Below are 23,499 nucleotides of genomic sequence, written 5' to 3' on the forward strand. Positions count from 1 at the left end.
AAGAAAGCTGGCAGCTCTAGGGTCCCTTGTTGTTTCAATGAGCACAGAACACAGTTCCTTCAAAAAACTGGTAGCACTTTTACTCCAGGCGCCGAGTGTCTCAGAAGCAATGGGGACAAAATATTGTGGTGATCCAGTTCTCTATACTTACGGGATTTGGCTGCTTCCCTGTGGGTGGCAGTGCCTCCTGGTTGTGCAACACTGAGGTCAATGTATGTGTTAGCCAGAATTGATACGCACGTGTAGTCCCATACCAACTGCTTGCCATTCTTCCAGGGGCTCACTGTGATACCATCCGGGCAACCAATAAGAGCATCAGAGTTACGGGGCGTTAGGTAACGGGGCTCTCTTTCAGCTAGGCATCCAGCTGTGGTGAGGCTCCTCTTGATGATGTCGTTAACTTCACTGTGCCTCCAGTGCCATCCCCCTGTGCTTTGGCAGAGTAGGCCATGGTGGCCGTACCTGTCAGCCACCACCTCGCCGCAAATACACCTATATCTGGTGTGGATTGGGGCAGCAATTCGGAGGGCGTGTGGTGTGAGACGCGTGCCAGTTGCCGACATTGGGGTTACTAACAGGAAATCCCCTGCATGTGGGGCTGCTACTGCTGTGAGGCGAGCAATATCGTGTTGTGTTGTTGCAGCACCCAAGCACTCTGCAGCAACTTGGTCTACAATGGGGCCATCCCAGCTGGATTGCTTGTGGGTTTTTGGGAATGGTGGTTGAAGTGTTGGACCTGCACGAGAGGCCTACTCTGTGGCACAGCGTGTAAAATTGGGATCATGTACACCTGCCAGCTGATGTAAGTGGGGCAGGTAGAATTTCCTTCACAAGGTCGTCGGATGCTGATAAGGAGGACAGGAAGGCTGGAACAGCGTTGTTGTTCGAACTCCGAGGCCCCCAAGTCTTACGGGAAGAGAGGCTTGTTTCCACTGTAGGTCATCAAGAGAGAGGTTAAGGGCTTTTTCTAGCATTGATTTCAGTAACCGGTCATACTCACTTAGTTTTTGGCTACTGTAAGATGGTGAACACCTCAGAAAGTAGGTTAACCTGGGGAGGGATAGACATCTGGTGATGAGGTAGAGTGCATCATGAGCATCAATATCCTCAATCCTCCCATCCATCCTCTTAAGGTCGGCAATTTTCTTATCAAGGACCTCATCAATGGCTTTCAACCCCAGGGGAGCTCCTAGGAGTGTGCTGTCTTCAGGTTTAGTTTTATGGATATTTGACAGAAGACCCTCTATTCTCTCTACGATGCCCCGGTTGGAACATATTATTTCACACTTAGAAGGGTTCAGGGTGAGGCCTAAAACTGCACCTTGCTCCTGGATTTTTCTGATGTCCTCCAGGAGGGAGTCTTGGGAACCAGCTAGGGTACCATCATCCAAGAACCAGATGTTAAGCTCGCTGGACAGGACCTCTGTGACTTGTTTGATGACTAAGCAGAAAAGGAGAGGAGCAAGGGGGTCACCCTGTTGGACGCCTTATCGCGAGTCAATTTCATGTTCGCCAAAAAGTAGCTTAAGATCCATACTGTAGCATGAATGTACAAAAGGGTAGAGGGAAGGGAAATGACTATGAACCGCACGGAGTACAGCATCCCTCCGCACCAAATTGAAGGCATTTTTGAAATCTAACTTGATAAGGGCCTTTTCGTCTGTGATGTTGGCGATGAAACTCGAGCTGCATGGGCTGCCGCCTCACACCCTTGTAGAATGCCGAACCCGAGCTGTTTTGGCTTCAGCATGTTGGCCGCTGCATCACTAACTGTTCTTGCAGCTACCTTTGCGACGAGACGCCGGAGAGAATTGCCCACAGCTATTGGCCTGATCCCTCCATCCTTTTTCTTTACAGCACAGAGAGATGCTCCAAAAAAGATAGGTCTTATGGTCGCTGGTATGTTGCCAGCTAGACATGTGTTGGTGAATCTGGTTAATTACACCAAGAGGTTCTTTGCAATGTCACCCAGTGCAGGGTTGAGCATTTGCTTGAGGTGGTTGGGTTTTAGTCCTGTGAACCCACCTCCTGATCCTGTTGGGAAGGACAAGGCTGCTTTATGGACCACAGATTCAGCCCCCCAGAGAGGTTCTGCTCCGGTAGCCCCAACTTGTACAATGTCGTCCTCACGCGGAGCCCTGGGTGGGTGTTTCTCCCTTAGGGCTTGAGCTGTTGCGGCATCTCTGTCGGCAATTGAGTCCTCACTGGTGATGACTCTTATTGCACCAATAGTGTTTCCTTCTTCTATTTTCTTGGTGACTGATGTTCAGATTTTTGATGTCTCGGATATGCCACTGTTGCTCTTCCTGCCGTGGGTGTTTCTCGCGCCAGTGGGAAGGCGCACCTGGTTGTCCTCCCTGGGAAAATCATTTATAGCTTTGATGACTGAGGCAGCTAAGGTTTTGTCTCTCCTTGCAAGGGTGGCTAGACATATGTTGCCAAACATTAGGATGTTGTGCCATGCTTGGGTCGTTCCAGGAGAGTCGTTGACCTTTCTCAGGAGGGCAGATAATTTGGCTACTGCATAGGGGCGGGCTGCTTTAGGGATGTGTTGCAAGGTTCTGGCTGATACTGCTTTGATAGCTTCTAATAAATTTTCTTGGGAATGAAGGTCTGGGAGGTGTTTTGCCTTACGGGCGGTGTGAGCTGTTGATTGGTGTTCTCCCTGGGAGGGCACCCAGAACCCAAAACACCTGGCTCCGTTGTGGTAATGATTGCGCACATTACCGGCACTCAACCGGATATAGCATACCTTGTCACACGTCTGACATCTGCCTTGTCCACCCCTGCTTGATGGCTCATCTTGGCTTGGAGAAGCCTGGCTGTCTGTTGAGAGCTGCGACATGGGCGGGCGCTGGGCGGGAGGGTGGACGGCGGGTGGAGACTGGAGGGTGGGCGGCTGTTGGAGGCTGGGGGGATGATCAGCTGGCCGTGGCACTTACTACTCAGATGAGTGGTGATATATATACCACCTGTATACAATGTGTGGGTATACACCCACTACATAATATGTGGGTATACATTGGGTGGGTGGGTGGCGTAGACACACATGGGAGCCTCCCGGGTTCTATGGGCGGGTGGCAAGGCCTCCCGTCGCCTCCCCACCCACCTCGTGGGTGGGGAGGCGACGTGGTGGGGTGGGGAAGGAGGGGGGAGAGTAGGTACTTCCCGGCCTGGGCGCTGGGTGGGGGCGGGGGCCAGGGCGACACTAACACAATGATGAATGAATCACACACTTGTAATCTGACTCACAGCACATGTGTTGTACTCACAATATGATAGATATGTTGCGCCAATTATCGCTGACAACGTAACTTGTTCAACAAAACTTAAAAAAAAAAAAACACAAAACACTATTTGGCACACACGTAACCCCCACCTCTCTCTCCTGACCACACAACACCCCTCACTCACCCCCTACCACCCCTCACTATGGGAGGCCAGCAGGGTCCATCCTGGCCCCTCACTCCAGCCTCCATGACTCCACACTACCAACCCACATGTTTTGATAAGTTTTCACATAGATGGTACACCGTAGGCACTTCCGGCCACTCCCACGTCTGCTTGGTGTATTCACAGTGAATATGGTTGAGACATAAAAATCGTAAATTCAAACAGCGAATACAGGCAGAGAGCCAGAATTTGGCTCCAAAATATGGCTCGAGGGTCGAATTTGGGACGTTTGGGATATTTTGAAAACTGCAGGGGGGGGTTTGGGCAAAATGTGACCCATCGCCGCTCTCAGTAATTGGCATATTTTCGGTATAAAATGACGTAATTTCAAACTGCGATTACGTGCAGAGAGCCCGAATTTGGCTTCAAAATATGGTTTAAGCGTCGAATATGGGTTGTTTGGAATATATTGAAAACTGCAGGGGGGGTTTGGCCAACATGTGACCCATCGCTGCTTTCAGTAATTGGCATATTTTCGATATATAAAATGTAATTTCAACATGCGAATATGTGCAGAGAGCCAGAATTTGGTTCCAAAATATGGCTCGAGGGTCGAATTTGGGATGTTTGGGATATTTTGAATACTGCAGCGAGGGTTTGGGCAAAATGTGATCCATCGCCGATCTCAGTAATTGGCATATTTTCGGTATAAAAGTCGTAATTTCATATTGCGAATACGTGAAGAGAGCCAGAATTTGGCTCCAAAATATGGCTTAAGCGTCTAATTTTGGATGTTTGAGATATTTTGAAAACTGCAGGGAGGGTTTGGGCAAAATGTGATCCATCGCCGCCTTCAGTAATTGGCATATTTTTGGTATAAAAAGTGGTAATTTCAAACTGCGAATACGTGCAGAGAGCCAGAATTTGGCTCCAAAATATGGCTCAAGCGTTGAATTTGGGATGTTTGGGATATTTTGAAAACTGCAAGGAGGGTTTATGCAGAATGCGATCCATCGCCGCTTTCAGTAATTGGCATATTTTCGGAATAAAAATTCGTAATTACAAACTCAAGAGAGAAATGCAGAGGCTTAAGAGAGTGATGCAGAGGCTCAAGAGAGTGATGCAGAGGCTCAAGAGAATGATGTAGAGGCTTCAGAGAGTGATGCAGAGAATCAAGAGAGGGATGCAGAGGCTTAAGAGAGTGATGCAAAGGCTCAAGAGAGTGATGCAGAGGGTCAATAGAGTGATAGAGAGGCTCAAGAGAGTGATGCAGAGGCTCAGGAGAGTGATGCAGACGATCAAGAGAGTGATGCAGAGGCTCAAGAGAATGATGCAAAGGCTCAAGAGACTGATACAGAGGATCAAGAGAGGGATGCAGAGGTTTAAGAGAGTGATGCAGAGGCTCAAGAGAGTGATGCAGAGGCTCAAGAGAGTGATGCAGAGGCTCATGAGAGTGATGCAGAGGCTCAAGAGAATGATGTAGAGGCTTCAGAGAGGGATGCTGAGGCTCCAGAGAGGGATGCAGAGGCTCAAGGGAGTGATGCAGAGGCTCAAGAGAGAAATGCAGAGGCTTAAGAGAGTGATGCAGAGGCTCAAGAGAGTGATGCAGAGGCTCAAGAGAATGATGTAGAGGCTTCAGAGAGTGATGCAGTGAATCAAGAGAGGGATGCAGAGGCTTAACCCGCCAAACACACACCGAAACTACGACGTTGGTACAACGTTCGAACAAGTTTTAACACCTCCTAACCAGTTATAACAACCAATATAGCAAGTTGTAACAACGTTCTAATACGTCATAAACACGTTAAGCCAAGATGTAACAACTTTATTACAAGTTGTAACAAGCGGAAAATAGAGACAGTTTCGGTTTGTGTTTCCAGGGAAGAGAGTGATGCAAAGGCTCAAGAGAGTGATGCAGAGGGTCAATAGAGTGATAGAGAGGCTCAAGAGAGTGATGCAGAGGCTCAGGAGAGTGATGCAGACGATCAAGAGAGTGATGCAGAGGCTCAAGTGAGTGATGCAGATGATCACGAGAGGGAAGCAGAAGCTTAAGAGAGTGATGCAGAGGCTGAAGAGAGTGATGCAGAGGATCAAGAGAGGGAAGCAGAGGCTCAAGAGAATGATGCAGAGGCTCAAGAGACTGATGCAGAGGATCAAGAGAGGGATGCAGAGGTTTAAGAGAGTGATGCAGAGGCTCAAGAGAGTGATGCAGAGGCTCAAGAGAGTGATGCAGAGGCTCATGAGAGTGATGCAGAGGCTCAAAAGAGGGATGTAGAGGCTCAAGAGAGTGATGCAGAGGCTCAAGAGAGGGATGTAGAGGCTCAAGAGAGGGATGCAGAGGCTGAAGAGAGTGATGCAGAGGCACATGAGAGGGATGCGGAGGCTCAAGAAAGTGATACAGAGGCTCAAGAGAGTGATGCAGACGAAAAAGAGAGTGATGCAGAGGCTCTAGAGAGTGATGCAGAGGCTTAAGAGAGTGATGCAGAGGCTTAAGAGAGGGATGCAGAGGCTTAAGAGAGGGATGCAGAGGCTCAAGAGAGTGATTCAGAGGCTTACGAGAGTGATGCAGAGAATCATGAGAGTGATGTAGAGGCTCAAGAGAGTTATGCAGAGGCTCAAGAGGGTGATGCAGAGGCTCAAGAGAGTGATACAGAGGCTTAAGAGAGGGATGCAGAGGCTCAAGAGAGTGATGTAGAGGCTTAAGAGAGTGATCCAGAGGCTTAAGAGAGGGATGCAGAGGCTCAAGAGAGGGATGCAGAGGCCCAAGAGAAGGATGCAGAGGCTCAAGAGAGGGATGCAGAGGCTCAAGTGAGGGATGCAGAGGAACAAGAGAGGGATGCAGAGGCTCTTGTGAGTGATGCAGAGGCTCAAGAGAGGGATGCAGAGGCTTAAGAGAGTGATTCAGAGGCTTACGAGAGTGATGCACAGGCTTAAGAGAGTGATGCAGAGGCTTAAGAGAGGGATGCAGAGGCTCAAGAGAATGATGTAGAGGCTCAAGAGAGGGATGCACTGCCTAAAGAGAGGGATGCAGAGGATCAAGTGAGGGATGCAGAGGCACAAGAGAGAGATGCCGAGGCTCTTGAGAGTGACGCAGAGGCCCATGAGAGGGATGCAGAAGCTTAAGCGAGTGATGCAAAGGCTCAGATGAGGGATGCAGAGGCTCATGAGAGGGATGCAGGAGTTCAAGAGGGTGATGCAGAGGCTCAAGAAAGGGATGCAGAGGCCTAAGAAAGTGATGCATAGGCTCAAAAAAGAGATGCAGAGCCTGAAGGGAGTGATGCAGAGGCTCAAGAGAGGGATTATATACGTAAAATCACACTACATGAATAACGTGAAAAAAGTCACTATATTACAATATTTGAGGATTTTAACTTCAAATCATAGAGCGAGGTTTCGTATTATTTAGATCCAAGAAAAGACATATGACAATGTTGTTTCAAATACAAGCGATAAAAATAAATGTGTTTTCATTAGAATTAACTAAAATGTTCCTGATTTTCCGTTTATATTACCGATGGAAGATGTACACGTAAAACCGCTCTAATCTGGCTGAAACGTCGATATATGCAATAAAAACAGAACTTCTCCCCTTTCCAATATCTTACTCAGTATTTTAACGAGAAACAATTAGTTGATTGAAAATGAAGTGTTTAAGGATAATTTCTAATCAATTATGTGTTTGCATCATTTTTATCGTATATTTAATGAATTAATAGCAATAAACTGAAAATTCACAAAAACGTGGAAAAACATCAAAATATTGCCTAATTCGATAATATTTTGTTTATATCACATAAAGGAAAAGGGGATGATAAACGTCAAAATATTGCTAAATTCGATGATTTTTAGTACGAAACAAAATTGCAAGAAAACTTACTTAAAATGCAATATTATGCGAAAATCTGAGATATGAAGGCCAAAGCACACATCGTGATACTACATGAAATAGTATCAAAATATTGGTATAAATGAATACATTTACGTAATATCAAACTACATAAAAAACGTGAAAAAGTCATTATTATAACAAACTTGAGGATTTTACCTTCGAATCATAGAGCGAGGTTTCGTATTTTTTAGACCCTAGAAAAGACGTATAAAGATGTTGCTTCCAATACAAATGATAAAAATCAATGTGTTTTCATTAAAATTAACTAAAATGTTCCTGATTTTCGGTTTATATTACTGATGGAAAATGTACACGTAAAACCGTTCTAATCCGGCTGAAACGTCGATAAATGCAAAAAAACAGAACTTCTCCCCTTTTCAATATCTTACTCAGTATTTTAACGAGAAACAAATAGATGATTGAAAATGAAGTATTTAAGGTTATTTTCTGATCAATTATGTGTTTGCAGTAATTTTTTTCGTATATTTAATGAAATAATAACAATAAACTGAAAATTCACAAAAACGTGGAAAAACGGCAATATATTGCCTAATTCGATATTTTGTTTAAATCACATAAAGGAAAAAGGGATGATAAAGGTCAAAATATTGCTAAATTCGATGATTTTTAGTAGAAAACAAAATGCAAGAAACTTGCTTAAAAATGCAAAATTTGCGAAATTCTGAGATTTGAAAGCCAAATCACATATCGTGAGAAAACATGAAGTAGTATCGAAATATTGGTAAAAACGAATATATATACGTAAAATCACACTACATGAATAACGTGAAAAAAGTCATTATATTACCATATTTGAGGATTTTAACTTCAAATCATAGAGCGAGGTTTCGTATTATTTAGATCCAAGGAAAGACATATGACAATGTTGTTTCAAATACAAATGATAAAAATCAATGTGTTTTCATTAGAATTAACTAAAATGTTCCTGATTTTCCGTTTATATTACCGATGGAAGATGTACACGTAAAACCGCTCTAATCCGGCTGAATCGTCGATATATGCAATAAAAACAGAACTTCTCCCCTCTCCAATATCTTACTCAGTATTTTAACGAGAAACAAATAGTTGATTGAAAATGAAGTGTTTAAGGTTATATTCTAATCAATTATGTGTTTGCATCATTTTTATCGTATATTTAATGAATTAATAGCAATAAACTGAAAATTCACAAAAACGTGGAAAAACAGCAAAATATTGCCTAATTCGATAATATTTTGTTTATATCACATAAAGGAAAAGGGGATGATAAACGTCAAAATATTGCTGAATTCGATGATTTTTAGTCCAAAACAAAATGCAAGAAAACTTGCTTAATATGCAATATTATGCGAAAATCTGAGATTTGAAGGCCAAATCACATATCGTGATACTACATGAAATAGTATCGAAATATTGGTAAAAATGAATATATTTACCAAATATCAAACTACATGAAAAACGTGAAAAAGTCATTATTATGCCAAATTTGAGGATTTTAACTTCGAATCATAAAGCGACGTTTCGTATTTTTTAGACCCTAGAAAAGACGTATAAAGATGTTGCTTCCTATACAAATGATAAAAATCAATGTGTTTTCATTAAAATTAACTAAAATGTTCCTGATTTTCGGTTTATATTACTGATGACATTTATATAAATGTCAAATAATGACATTTTTCACGTTTTTCAATTAGTTTGATATTACGTAAATATATTCATTTATACCAATATTTCGATACTATTTTATGTAGTGTCACGATATGTGATTTGGCCTTCAAATCTCAAATCTTCGCGTAATATTGCATTTTAAGCAAGTTTTCTTGCAATTTTGCTTCGTACTAAAAATAATCGAATTCAGCAATATTTTGACGTTTATCATCCCCTTTTCCTTTATGTGATATAAACAAAATATCATCGAATTAGGCAATATTTTGCTGTTTTTCCACGTTTTTGTGAATTTTCAGTTTATTGTTATTAATTCATTAAAAAACGATAAAAATGATGCAAACACATAATTGATTAGGAATTAACCTTAAACTCTTCATTTTCAATCAACTATTTGTTTCTCGTTAAAATACTGAGTACGATATTGGAAAGGGGAGAAGTTCTGTTTTTACTGCATATATAAACGTTTCAGCCGGATTAGAGCTGTTTTACGTGTACATCTTCCATCGGTAATATAAACGGAAAATCAGGAACATTTTAGTTAATTCTAATGAAAACACATTGATTTTTATCATTTGTATTTGAAACAACATTGTCATATGTCTTTTCTTGGATCTAAATAATACGAAACCTCGCTCTATGATTTGAAGTTAAAATCCTCAAATATGGTAATATAGTGATTTTTTTCACGTTATTCATGTAGTGTGATTTTACGTATATATATTCGTTTTTACCAATATTTCGATACTACTTCATGTTTTCTCACGATATGTGATTTGGCCTTCAAATCTCAGAATTTCGCAAATTTTGCATTTTTAATCAAGTTTTCTTTCATTTTGTTTTGTACTAAAAATCATCGAATTTAGCAATATTTTGACCTTTATCATTCCCTTTTTCCTTTATGTGATTTAAACAAAATATCATCGAATTAGGCCGTTTTTCCACGTTTTTGTGAATTTTCAGTTTATTGTTGATGATTCATTAAATATACGATAAAAATTATGCAAACACATAATTGATCAGAAAATAACCTTAAATACTTCATTTTCAATCATCTATTTGTTTCTCGTTAAAATACTGAGTAAGAATTTTACAAGGGGAGAAGTTCTGTTTTTATTGCATATATCGATGTTTCAGCCGCATTAGAACGGTTTTACGTGTACATCTTCCATCGGTAATATAAACCGAAAATCAGGAACATTTTAGTTAGTTTTAATGAAAACACATTGATTTTTGTTATTTGAATTGGAAGCAACATCTTTATACGTCTTTTCTAGGGTCGAAAAAATACGAAACGTCGCTCAATGATTCGAAGTTAAAATCCTCAAATTTTGTATAATAATGACTTTTTTCACGTTTTTCATGTAGTTTGATATTACGTAAATATATTCATTTTTACCAATATTTCGATACTATTTCATGTCGTATCACGATATGTGATTTGGCCTTCAAATCTCAGATTTTCGCATAATATTGCATTTTAAGTAAGTTTTCTTGCAATTTTGTTTCGTACTAAAAATCATCGAATTCAGCAATATTTTGACGTTTATCATCCTCTTTTCCTTTTTGTGATATAAACAAACTATCATCGAATTAGGCAATATTTTGCTGTTTTTCCACGTTTTTTTGAATTTTCAGTTTATTGTTATTAATTCTTAAATATACGATAAAAATGATGCAAACACATAATTGATTAGAAATTAACCTTAAACACTTCATTTTCAATCAACTATTTGTTTCTCGTTAAAATACTGAGTAAGATATTGGAAAAGGGAAAAGTTCTATTTTTATTGCATGTATCGACGTTTCAGCCGGATTAGAGCGGTTTTACGAGTCCATCTTCCATCGGTAATATAAACGGAAAATCAGGAACATTTTAGTTAATTCTAATGAAAACACATTGATTTTTATCATTTGTATTTGAAACAACATTGTCATATGTCTTTTCTTGGATCTAAATAATACGAAACCTCGCTCTATGATTTGAAGTTAAAATCCTCAAATATGGTAATATAGTGACTTTTTTCACGTTATTCATGTAGTGTGATATTATTCGTTTTTACCAATATTTCGAAACTACTTCATGTTTTCTCACGATATGTTAGTTGCCCTTCAAATCTCAGAATTTCGCAAATTTTGCATTTTTAAGCAAGTTTTCTTTGTTTTGTACTAAAAATCATCGAATTTAGCAATATTTTGACCTTTATCATCCCCTTTTCCTTTATGTGATTTAAACAAAATATTATCGAATTAAGCCTTTTTCCACGTTTTTGTGAATTTTCAGTTTATTGTTATTAATTCATTAAATATACGATAAAAATTATGCAAACACATAATTGATCAGAAAATAACCTTAAATACTTCATTTTCAATCAAATATTTGTTTCTCGTTAAAATACTGAGTAAGATATTGAAAAGGGGAGAAAATCTGTTTTTATTGCATATATCGACGTTTCAGCCGGATAAGAACGGTTTTACGTGTACATCTTCCATCGGTAATATAAACCGAAAATCAGGAACATATTAGTTAATTTTAATGAAAACACATTGATTTTTATCATTTGTATTGGAAGCAACATCTTTATACTTCTTTTCTAGGGTCTATAAAATACGAAACGTCGCTCTATGATTCGAAGTTAAAATCCTCAAATTTGGTATAATAATGACATTTTTCACGTTTTTCAATTAGTTTAATATTACGTAAATATATTCATTTATACCAATATTTCGATACTATTTTATGTAGTATCACGATATGTGATTTGGCCTTCAAATCTCAGATCTTCGAGTAATATTGCATTTTAAGCAAGTTTTCTTGCAATTTTGCTTCGTACTAAAAAGAATCGAATTCAGCAATATTTTGACGTTTATCATCCCCTTTTCCTTTATGTGATATAAACAAAATATCATCGAATTAGGCAATATTTTGCTGTTTTTCCACGTTTTTGTGAATTTTATGTTTATTGCTATTAATTCATTAAAAAACGATAAAAATGATGAAAACACATAATTGATTAGGAATTAACCTTAAACTCTTCATTTTCAATCAACTATTTGTTTCTCGTTAAAATACTGAGTACGATATTTGAAAGGGGAGAAGTTCTGTTTTTACTGCATATATAAACGTTTCAGCCGGATTAGAGCGGTTTTACGTGTACATCTTCCATCGGTAATATAAACGGAAAATCAGGAACATTTTAGTTAATTCTAATGAAAACACATTGATTTTTATCATTTGTATTTGAAACAACATTGTCATATGTCTTTTCTTTGATCTAAATAATACGAAACCTCGCTCTATGATTTGAATTTAAAATCCTCAAATATGGTAATATAGTGATTTTTTTCACGTTATTCATGTAGTGTGATTTTACGTATATATATTCGTTTTTACCAATATTTCGATATTACTTCATGTTTTCTCACGATATGTGATTTGGCCTTCAAATCTCAGAATTTCGCAAATTTTGCATTTTTAATCAAGTTTTCTTGCATTTTGTTTTGTACTAAAAATCATCGAATTTAGCAATATTTTGACCTTTATCATCCCCTTTTTCCTTTATGTGATTTAAACAAAATATCATCGAATTAGGCCGTTTTTCCACGTTTTTGGGAATTTTCAGTTTATTGTTGATGATTCATTAAATATACGATAAAAATTATGCAAACACATAATTGATCAGAAAATAACCTTAAATACTTCATTTTCAATCATCTATTTGTTTCTCGTTAAAATACTGAGTAAGAATTTTACAAGGGGAGAAGTTCTGTTTTTATTGCATATATCGATGTTTCAGCCGGATTAGAACGGTTTTACGTGTACATCTTCCATCGGTAATATAAACTTAAAATCAGGAACATTTTAGTTAATTTTAATGAAAACACATTGATTTTTGTCATTTGAATTGGAAGCAACATCTTTATTCGTCTTTTCTAGGGTCGAACAAATACGAAACGTCGCTCTATGATTCGAAGTTAAAATCCTCAAATTTTGTATAATAATGACTTTTTTCACGTTTATCATGTTGTTTGATATTACGTAAATATATTCATTTTTACCAATATTTCGATACTATTTCATGTAGTATCACGATATGTGATTTGGCCTTCATATCTAAGATTTTCGCATAATATTGCATTTTAAGCAAGTTTTTTTGCATTTTGTTTCGTACTAAAAATCATCGAATTCAGCATTATTTTGACGTTTATCATCCCCTTTTCCTTTATGTGATATAAACAAAATATCATCGAATTAGGCAATATTTTGCTGTTTTTCCACGTTTTTGTGAATTTTCAGTTTATTGCTATTAATTCATTAAAAAAACGATAAAAATGATGCAAACACATAATTGATTAGGAATTAACCTTTAACACTTCATTTTCAATCAACTATTTGTTTCTCGTTAAAATACTGAGTAAGATATTGGAAAGGGGAGAAGTTCTGTTTTTACTGCATATATAAACGTTTCAGCCGGATTAGAGCGGTTTTACGTGTACATCTTCCATCGGTAATATAAACGGAAAATCAGGAACATTTTAGTTAATTCTAATGAAAACACATTGATTTTTATCATTTGTATTTGAAACAACATTGTCATATGTCTTTTCTTGGATCTAAATAATACGAAACCTCGCTCTATGATTTGAAGTTAAAATCCTCAAATATGGTAATATAGTGATTTTTTTCACGTTATTCATGTAGTGTGATTTTACGTATATATATTCGTTTTTACCAATATTTCGATACTACTTCATGTTTTCTCACCATATGTGATTTGGCCTTCAAATCTCAGAATTTCGCAAATTTTGCATTTTTAATCAAGTTTTCTTGCATTTTGTTTTGTACTAAAAATCATCGAATTTAGCAATATTTTGACCATTATCATCCCCTTTTTCCTTTATGTGATTTAAACAAAATATCATCGAATTAGGCCGTTTTTCCACGTTTTTGTGAATTTTCAGTTTATTGTTGATGATTCATTAAATATACGATAAAAATTATGCAAACACATAATTGATCAGAAAATAACCTTAAATACTTCATTTTCAATCATCTATTTGTTTCTCGTTAAAATACTGAGTAAGAATTTTACAAGGGGAGAAGTTCTGTTTTTATTGCATATATCGATGTTTCAGCCGGATTAGAACGGTTTTACGTGTACATCTTCCATCGGTAATATAAACCGAAAATCAGGAACATTTTAGTTAATTTTAATGAAAACACATTGATTTTTGTCATTTGAATTGGAAGCAACATCTTTATACGTCTTTTCTAGGGTCGAAAAAATACGAAACGTCGCTCTTTGATTCGAAGTTAAAATCCTCAAATTTTGTATAATAATGACTTTTTTCACGTTTTTCATGTAGTTTGATATTACGTAAATATATTCCTTTTTTACCAATATTTCGATACTATTTCATGTAGTATCACGATATGTGATTTGGCCTTCAAATCTAAGATTTTCGCATAATATTGCATTTTAAGCAAGTTTTTTTGCAATTTGTTTCGTACTAAAAATCATCGAATTCAGCAATATTTTGACGTTTATTATCCCCTTTTCCTTTATGTGATATAAACAAAATATCATCGAATTAGGCAATATTTTGCTGTTTTTCCACGTTTTTGTGAATTTTCAGTTTATTGCTATTAATTCATTAAAAAAACGATAAAAATGATGCAAACACATAATTGATTAGGAATTAACCTTTAACACTTCATTTTCAATCAACTATTTGTTTCTCGTTAAAATACTGAGTAAGATATTGGAAAGGGGAGAAGTTCTGTTTTTACTGCATATATAAACGTTTCAGCCGGATTAGAGCGGTTTTACGTGTACATCTTCCATCGGTAATATAAACGGAAAATCAGGAACATTTTAGTTAATTCTAATGAAAACACATTGATTTTTATCATTTGTATTTGAAACAACATTGTCATATGTCTTTTCTTGGATCTAAATAATACGAAACCTCGCTCTATGATTTGAAGTTAAAATCCTCAAATATGGTAATATAGTGATTTTTTTCACGTTATTCATGTAGTGTGATTTTACGTATATATATTCGTTTTTACCAATATTTCGATACTACTTCATGTTTTCTCACGATATGTGATTTGGCCTTCAAATCTCAGAATTTCGCAAATTTTGCATTTTTAATCAAGTTTTCTTGCATTTTGTTTTGTACTAAAAATCATCGAATTTAGCAATATTTTGACCTTTATCATCCTCTTTTTCCTTTATGTGATTTAAACAAAATATCATCGAATTAGCCGTTTTCCACGTTTTTGTGAATTTTCAGTTTATTGTTGATGATTCATTAAATATACGATAAAAATTATGCAAACACATAATTGATCAGAAAATAACCTTAAATACTTCATTTTCAATCATCTATTTGTTTCTCGTTAAAATACTGAGTAAGAATTTTACAAGGGGAGAAGTTCTGTTTTTATTGCATATATCGATGTTTCAGCCGGATTAGAACGGTTTTACGTGTACATCTTCCATCGGTATTATAAACCGAAAATCAGGAACATTTTAGTTAATTTTAATGAAAACACATTGATTTTTGTCATTTGAATTGGAAGCAACATCTTTATACGTCTTTTCTAGGGTCGAAAAAATACGAAACGTCGCTCAATGATTCGAAGTTAAAATCCTCAAATTTTGTATAATAATGACTTTTTTCACGTTTATCATGTAGTTTGATATTACGTAAATATATTCATTTTTACCAATATTTCGATACTATTTCATGAAGTATCACGATATGTGATTTGGCCTTCATATCTAAGATTTTCGCATAATATTGCATTTTAAGCAAGTTTTTTTGCATTTTGTTTCGTACTAAAAATCATCGAATTCAGCATTATTTTGACGTTTATCATCCCCTTTTCCTTTATGTGATATAAACAAAATATCATCGAATTAGGCAATATTTTGCTGTTTTTCCACGTTTTTGTGAATTTTCAGTTTATTGCTATTAATTCATTAAAAAAACGATAAAAATGATGCAAACACATAATTGATTAGGAATTAACCTTTAACACTTCATTTTCAATCAACTATTTGTTTCTCGTTAAAATACTGAGTAAGGTATTGGAAAGGGGAGAAGTTCTGTTTTTACTGCATATATAAACGTTTCAGCCGGATTAGAGCGGTTTTACGTGTACATCTTCCATCGGTAATATAAACGGAAAATCAGGAACATTTTAGTTAATTCTAATGAAAACACATTGATTTTTATCATTTGTATTTGAAACAACATTGTCATATGTCTTTTCTTGGATCTAAATAATACGAAACCTCGCTCTATGATTTGAAGTTAAAATCCTCAAATATGGTAATATAGTGACTTTTTTCACGTTATTCATGTAGTGTGATATTATTCGTTTTTACCAATATTTCGAAACTACTTCATGTTTTCTCACGATATGTTAGTTGCCCTTCAAATCTCAGAATTTCGCAAATTTTGCATTTTTAAGCAAGTTTTCTTTGTTTTGTACTAAAAATCATCGAATTTAGCAATATTTTGACCTTTATCATCCCCTTTTCCTTTATGTGATTTAAACAAAATATTATCGAATTAAGCCTTTTTCCACGTTTTTGTGAATTTTCAGTTTATTGTTATTAATTCATTAAATATACGATAAAAATTATGCAAACACATAATTGATCAGAAAATAACCTTAAATACTTCATTTTCAATCAAATATTTGTTTCTCGTTAAAATACTGAGTAAGATATTGAAAAGGGGAGAAAATCTGTTTTTATTGCATATATCGACGTTTCAGCCGGATAAGAACGGTTTTACGTGTACATCTTCCATCGGTAATATAAACCGAAAATCAGGAACATATTAGTTAATTTTAATGAAAACACATTGATTTTTATCATTTGTATTGGAAGCAACATCTTTATACTTCTTTTCTAGGGTCTATAAAATACGAAACGTCGCTCTATGATTCGAAGTTAAAATCCTCAAATTTGGTATAATAATGACATTTTTCACGTTTTTCAATTAGTTTAATATTACGTAAATATATTCATTTATACCAATATTTCGATACTATTTTATGTAGTATCACGATATGTGATTTGGCCTTCAAATCTCAGATCTTCGAGTAATATTGCATTTTAAGCAAGTTTTCTTGCAATTTTGCTTCGTACTAAAAAGAATCGAATTCAGCAATATTTTGACGTTTATCATCCCCTTTTCCTTTATGTGATATAAACAAAATATCATCGAATTAGGCAATATTTTGCTGTTTTTCCACGTTTTTGTGAATTTTATGTTTATTGCTATTAATTCATTAAAAAACGATAAAAATGATGAAAACACATAATTGATTAGGAATTAACCTTAAACTCTTCATTTTCAATCAACTATTTGTTTCTCGTTAAAATACTGAGTACGATATTTGAAAGGGGAGAAGTTCTGTTTTTACTGCATATATAAACGTTTCAGCCGGATTAGAGCGGTTTTACGTGTACATCTTCCATCGGTAATATAAACGGAAAATCAGGAACATTTTAGTTAATTCTAATGAAAACACATTGATTTTTATCATTTGTATTTGAAACAACATTGTCATATGTCTTTTCTTTGATCTAAATAATACGAAACCTCGCTCTATGATTTGAATTTAAAATCCTCAAATATGGTAATATAGTGATTTTTTTCACGTTATTCATGTAGTGTGATTTTACGTATATATATTCGTTTTTACCAATATTTCGATATTACTTCATGTTTTCTCACGATATGTGATTTGGCCTTCAAATCTCAGAATTTCGCAAATTTTGCATTTTTAATCAAGTTTTCTTGCATTTTGTTTTGTACTAAAAATCATCGAATTTAGCAATATTTTGACCTTTATCATCCCCTTTTTCCTTTATGTGATTTAAACAAAATATCATCGAATTAGGCCGTTTTTCCACGTTTTTGGGAATTTTCAGTTTATTGTTGATGATTCATTAAATATACGATAAAAATTATGCAAACACATAATTGATCAGAAAATAACCTTAAATACTTCATTTTCAATCATCTATTTGTTTCTCGTTAAAATACTGAGTAAGAATTTTACAAGGGGAGAAGTTCTGTTTTTATTGCATATATCGATGTTTCAGCCGGATTAGAACGGTTTTACGTGTACATCTTCCATCGGTAATATAAACTTAAAATCAGGAACATTTTAGTTAATTTTAATGAAAACACATTGATTTTTGTCATTTGAATTGGAAGCAACATCTTTATTCGTCTTTTCTAGGGTCGAACAAATACGAAACGTCGCTCTATGATTCGAAGTTAAAATCCTCAAATTTTGTATAATAATGACTTTTTTCACGTTTATCATGTTGTTTGATATTACGTAAATATATTCATTTTTACCAATATTTCGATACTATTTCATGTAGTATCACGATATGTGATTTGGCCTTCATATCTAAGATTTTCGCATAATATTGCATTTTAAGCAAGTTTTTTTGCATTTTGTTTCGTACTAAAAATCATCGAATTCAGCATTATTTTGACGTTTATCATCCCCTTTTCCTTTATGTGATATAAACAAAATATCATCGAATTAGGCAATATTTTGCTGTTTTTCCACGTTTTTGTGAATTTTCAGTTTATTGCTATTAATTCATTAAAAAAACGATAAAAATGATGCAAACACATAATTGATTAGGAATTAACCTTTAACACTTCATTTTCAATCAACTATTTGTTTCTCGTTAAAATACTGAGTAAGATATTGGAAAGGGGAGAAGTTCTGTTTTTACTGCATATATAAACGTTTCAGCCGGATTAGAGCGGTTTTACGTGTACATCTTCCATCGGTAATATAAACGGAAAATCAGGAACATTTTAGTTAATTCTAATGAAAACACATTGATTTTTATCATTTGTATTTGAAACAACATTGTCATATGTCTTTTCTTGGATCTAAATAATACGAAACCTCGCTCTATGATTTGAAGTTAAAATCCTCAAATATGGTAATATAGTGATTTTTTTCACGTTATTCATGTAGTGTGATTTTACGTATATATATTCGTTTTTACCAATATTTCGATACTACTTCATGTTTTCTCACCATATGTGATTTGGCCTTCAAATCTCAGAATTTCGCAAATTTTGCATTTTTAATCAAGTTTTCTTGCATTTTGTTTTGTACTAAAAATCATCGAATTTAGCAATATTTTGACCATTATCATCCCCTTTTTCCTTTATGTGATTTAAACAAAATATCATCGAATTAGGCCGTTTTTCCACGTTTTTGTGAATTTTCAGTTTATTGTTGATGATTCATTAAATATACGATAAAAATTATGCAAACACATAATTGATCAGAAAATAACCTTAAATACTTCATTTTCAATCATCTATTTGTTTCTCGTTAAAATACTGAGTAAGAATTTTACAAGGGGAGAAGTTCTGTTTTTATTGCATATATCGATGTTTCAGCCGGATTAGAACGGTTTTACGTGTACATCTTCCATCGGTAATATAAACCGAAAATCAGGAACATTTTAGTTAATTTTAATGAAAACACATTGATTTTTGTCATTTGAATTGGAAGCAACATCTTTATACGTCTTTTCTAGGGTCGAAAAAATACGAAACGTCGCTCTTTGATTCGAAGTTAAAATCCTCAAATTTTGTATAATAATGACTTTTTTCACGTTTTTCATGTAGTTTGATATTACGTAAATATATTCCTTTTTTACCAATATTTCGATACTATTTCATGTAGTATCACGATATGTGATTTGGCCTTCAAATCTAAGATTTTCGCATAATATTGCATTTTAAGCAAGTTTTTTTGCAATTTGTTTCGTACTAAAAATCATCGAATTCAGCAATATTTTGACGTTTATCATCCCCTTTTCCTTTATGTGATATAAACAAAATATCATCGAATTAGGCAATATTTTGCTGTTTTTCCACGTTTTTGTGAATTTTCAGTTTATTGCTATTAATTCATTAAAAAAACGATAAAAATGATGCAAACACATAATTGATTAGGAATTAACCTTTAACACTTCATTTTCAATCAACTATTTGTTTCTCGTTAAAATACTGAGTAAGATATTGGAAAGGGGAGAAGTTCTGTTTTTACTGCATATATAAACGTTTCAGCCGGATTAGAGCGGTTTTACGTGTACATCTTCCATCGGTAATATAAACGGAAAATCAGGAACATTTTAGTTAATTCTAATGAAAACACATTGATTTTTATCATTTGTATTTGAAACAACATTGTCATATGTCTTTTCTTGGATCTAAATAATACGAAACCTCGCTCTATGATTTGAAGTTAAAATCCTCAAATATGGTAATATAGTGATTTTTTTCAGGTTATTCATGTAGTGTGATTTTACGTATATATATTCGTTTTTACCAATATTTCGATACTACTTCATGTTTTCTCACGATATGTGATTTGGCCTTCAAATCTCAGAATTTCGCAAATTTTGCATTTTTAATCAAGTTTTCTTGCATTTTGTTTTGTACTAAAAATCATCGAATTTAGCAATATTTTGACCTTTATCATCCCCTTTTTCCTTTATGTGATTTAAACAAAATATCATCGAATTAGGCCGTTTTTCCACGTTTTTGTGAATTTTCAGTTTATTGTTGATGATTCATTAAATATACGATAAAAATTATGCAAACACATAATTGATCAGAAAATAACCTTAAATACTTCATTTTCAATCATCTATTTGTTTCTCGTTAAAATACTGAGTAAGAATTTTACAAGGGGAGAAGTTCTGTTTTTATTGCATATATCGATGTTTCAGCCGGATTAGAACGGTTTTACGTGTACATCTTCCATCGGTATTATAAACCGAAAATCAGGAACATTTTAGTTAATTTTAATGAAAACACATTGATTTTTGTCATTTGAATTGGAAGCAACATCTTTATACGTCTTTTCTAGGGTCGAAAAAATACGAAACGTCGCTCAATGATTCGAAGTTAAAATATTCAAATTTTGTATAATAATGACTTTTTTCACGTTTTTCATGTAGTTTAATATTACGTAAATATATTCATTTTTACCAATATTTCGATACTATTTCATGTAGTATCACGATATGTGATTTGGCCTTCAAATCTAAGATTTTCGCATAATATTGCATTTTAAGCAAGTTTTTTTGCATTTTGTTTCGTACTAAAAATCATCGAATTCAGCAATATTTTGACGTTTATCATCCCCTTTTCCTTTATGTGATATAAACAAAATATCATCGAATTAGGCAATATTTTGCTGTTTTTCCACGTTTTTGTGAATTTTCAGTTTATTGCTATTAATTCATTAAAAAAACGATAAAAATGATGCAAACACATAATTGATTAGAAATTAACCTTTAATACTTCATTTTCAATCAACTATTTGTTTCTCGTTAAAATACTGAGTAAGATATTGGAAAGGGGAGAAGTTCTGTTTTTACTGCATATATAAACGTTTCAGCCGGATTAGAGCTGTTTTACGTGTACATCTTCCATCGGTAATATAAACGGAAAATCAGGAACATTTTAGTTAATTCTAATGAAAACACATTGATTTTTATCATTTGTATTTGAAACAACATTGTCATATGTCTTTTCTTGGATCTAAATAATACGAAACCTCGCTCTATGATTTGAAGTTAAAATCCTCAAATATGGTAATATAGTGATTTTTTTCACGTTATTCATGTAGTGTGATTTTACGTATATATATTCGTTTTTACCAATATTTCGATACTACTTCATGTTTTCTCACCATATGTGATTTGGCCTTCAAATCTCAGAATTTCGCAAATTTTGCATTTTTAATCAAGTTTTCTTGCATTTTGTTTTGTACTAAAAATCATCGAATTTAGCAATATTTTGACCATTATCATCCCCTTTTTCCTTTATGTGATTTAAACAAAATATCATCGAATTAGGCCGTTTTTCCACGTTTTTGTGAATTTTCAGTTTATTGTTGATGATTCATTAAATATACGATAAAAATTATGCAAACACATAATTGATCAGAAAATAACCTTAAATACTTCATTTTCAATCATCTATTTGTTTCTCGTTAAAATACTGAGTAAGAATTTTACAAGGGGAGAAGTTCTGTTTTTATTGCATATATCGATGTTTCAGCCGGATTAGAACGGTTTTACGTGTACATCTTCCATCGGTAATATAAACCGAAAATCAGGAACATTTTAGTTAATTTTAATGAAAACACATTGATTTTTGTCATTTGAATTGGAAGCAACATCTTTATACGTCTTTTCTAGGGTCGAAAAAATACGAAACGTCGCTCTTTGATTCGAAGTTAAAATCCTCAAATTTTGTATAATAATGACTTTTTTCACGTTTTTCATGTAGTTTGATATTACGTAAATATATTCCTTTTTTACCAATATTTCGATACTATTTCATGTAGTATCACGATATGTGATTTGGCCTTCAAATCTAAGATTTTCGCATAATATTGCATTTTAAGCAAGTTTTTTTGCAATTTGTTTCGTACTAAAAATCATCGAATTCAGCAATATTTTGACGTTTATCATCCCCTTTTCCTTTATGTGATATAAACAAAATATCATCGAATTAGGCAATATTTTGCTGTTTTTCCACGTTTTTGTGAATTTTCAGTTTATTGCTATTAATTCATTAAAAAAACGATAAAAATGATGCAAACACATAATTGATTAGGAATTAACCTTTAACACTTCATTTTCAATCAACTATTTGTTTCTCGTTAAAATACTGAGTAAGATATTGGAAAGGGGAGAAGTTCTGTTTTTACTGCATATATAAACGTTTCAGCCGGATTAGAGCGGTTTTACGTGTACATCTTCCATCGGTAATATAAACGGAAAATCAGGAACATTTTAGTTAATTCTAATGAAAACACATTGATTTTTATCATTTGTATTTGAAACAACATTGTCATATGTCTTTTCTTGGATCTAAATAATACGAAACCTCGCTCTATGATTTGAAGTTAAAATCCTCAAATATGGTAATATAGTGATTTTTTTCAGGTTATTCATGTAGTGTGATTTTACGTATATATATTCGTTTTTACCAATATTTCGATACTACTTCATGTTTTCTCACGATATGTGATTTGGCCTTCAAATCTCAGAATTTCGCAAATTTTGCATTTTTAATCAAGTTTTCTTGCATTTTGTTTTGTACTAAAAATCATCGAATTTAGCAATATTTTGACCTTTATCATCCCCTTTTTCCTTTATGTGATTTAAACAAAATATCATCGAATTAGGCCGTTTTTCCACGTTTTTGTGAATTTTCAGTTTATTGTTGATGATTCATTAAATATACGATAAAAATTATGCAAACACATAATTGATCAGAAAATAACCTTAAATACTTCATTTTCAATCATCTATTTGTTTCTCGTTAAAATACTGAGTAAGAATTTTACAAGGGGAGAAGTTCTGTTTTTATTGCATATATCGATGTTTCAGCCGGATTAGAACGGTTTTACGTGTACATCTTCCATCGGTATTATAAACCGAAAATCAGGA

The sequence above is a fragment of the Procambarus clarkii genome, chromosome 2 (genome assembly GCF_040958095.1).
Source record: "Procambarus clarkii isolate CNS0578487 chromosome 2, FALCON_Pclarkii_2.0, whole genome shotgun sequence".
In the NCBI taxonomy this organism is placed as follows: Eukaryota; Metazoa; Arthropoda; class Malacostraca; order Decapoda; family Cambaridae; genus Procambarus; species Procambarus clarkii.